Genomic DNA, 2173 nt, shown 5'->3' with positions numbered 1-2173 from the left:
ATCCACCTTTTTGGTCCATCTCTATCCTTAAAACTAACAGCCACTTTTAAAAAAAATATTATTATTATTTGTTACATGTCATTTTCTTATTGGATAAATTAAATCTCAACCCATTTAATTTTCCCCTACCCACCCATTGTAGTGAACATGACCCAAACCCAATTAGAAGACCCATTAAAAAATAAATTGATTGAATCTTTCTCCCCTAACCCCAAGCCTCTTTCTTCTTCCCTCTTTTCTTATTCAAAAATTTCAAGATAATATTCAATCAAATAATATAATTTCTGCTATTAGTTTTAAGGGTAGAGATGGATCAAAAAGGTGGATGGAGGGATATTTTTAGCCCAATAGATGAATGAGAGATATTTTTAAACCTTTTCAAATAGTTCAAGAGTATTTTTGATCCTTTTCCGTAAAATAAATGTAAGATGCAGGATGATGGAGTAAATAATAAAGACAAGTGGGGGTAATGGGGAGGCTGGCAAGAAAAGAGGGACGAAAATGGAGATAAAAAGAGTCAGAAGTTCCCAGGTCTGCTTTTTATGTGTAGTCAACATCCTTGTTCCCCTTTACTCCAACCCCACCATTTTCATAAACAACAACCCTCTAAATTTAATTTCAAAATACTATATACTATGTAAATATTATAATTGTTTATAGTAGTTAAAATGTCAAAAGCAAGTCAAAGAACTAATGAATTACTTGTTTTTTAATTCTATATCCGTATTGGAGTCTGGTTGAATTTGAAGTTGCATGTTACAAGGGCAGCACTTGAATTTGCACATTACAAAACCTATTTTTAAAGTGATTCTTCTAACATGATTTTTTTCATTTATAAAGATCAAACTTGAAACTTTAATTAAAAATATGGAAATCGCAAACTATTTCACCACATGACCATATATGTGCATATATAAATGCGCGCACAAAGTCAAATACCATCTTATGGTGGACATGAAGGAGTATATAACATTACAAACTTTTTCAATTGACTTGATATACTCCTTTCATGTCCTGTAACAAATCTTATTATAATAATAACGACATACTTAATATAATTTTAAAATTAAAATTAACTTTATATATGAGAAATAAAATGTATGTCGAATTGAGAACGGAAAAAGTAATAAGATAGTAGGAGGTAATGATGTGAATTGTGAAATGAAAAAGAAAGACGAGTCCACTAAAATACATGGGAAATGACACAAAAAATTGATGAAACGTAACAGTTATATGGACAACTCTTATTATTAGTGATGATCACTGGTTGGCCAGGTTTCAATTCTTTATTTTATTCATTCGTTGTATACTTGATACCTGTCACCACTCTCACTTAAACATTATTTTTTTCGAAATTTACATGGATATATAGACAATTTAAAAAACCCAAAAAAAACAGTACAATAATATATTTAATAAAATCTCACATTTTATTCAACCCTAAACATAATTGTTTTGAAAAACAACCAAAAGTCTTATCTTCTAAAACTGGGATCCTCGGTATCGATAAAATTAGCAAGAAGTAATATGCTAGTAATTAATTCAATGTTGATTATATATCGAGATGATTGAAATATTCTTAATTGAAGATTTTGAATTTGAGTTTCGGAAATGAATTTCTTTTGTTGGGAGAGTTGCTTTTCGAAATTAATCTGTAAAGTTAGATTTTTTACTAAAAGATTTCTAAATATAAAAGGTAACCATACGAAAGATAATTTTAATTATGTATAAAAGTGTAAAAAATATTTATGATGATATGTAATAGCTCTATATGAAATCTAATTTATGATATTATATGACTATTTTCAATGAGATATTATTCTTTTCGAGTCACTTTGCACGTTTTTATAAATCGGAGGGTATGAAAAATATGTTTAGAAAACAAATGTTTAAATTCTTAATAATCTTTGTAATTGCATGGTTAAATACAAATTCAACTCCAATTACAACTTTAATTAATTTTTTTTTAATTAAAGTAAATAATATTCAACTGTTATGATGAAAATGATTACTATATGTAGACAAATTTAGCTCACCTGTGATATTTTTTATTACTACTATTTATTAAAAAGACGAGGGGGTCCTCATGTAATATACATTATCGCAAGAAATATAAGAAAAAGCAGGCTGTCAAATGTAATTCCCAACACTGAAAATACTGGACAAAATAATT

Source organism: Solanum tuberosum, unplaced genomic scaffold, assembly GCF_000226075.1.
Source record: "Solanum tuberosum cultivar DM 1-3 516 R44 unplaced genomic scaffold, SolTub_3.0 scf00002, whole genome shotgun sequence".
Classification (NCBI taxonomy): Eukaryota; Viridiplantae; Streptophyta; class Magnoliopsida; order Solanales; family Solanaceae; genus Solanum; species Solanum tuberosum.
Note: the sequence above shows the minus strand (reverse complement) of the source record.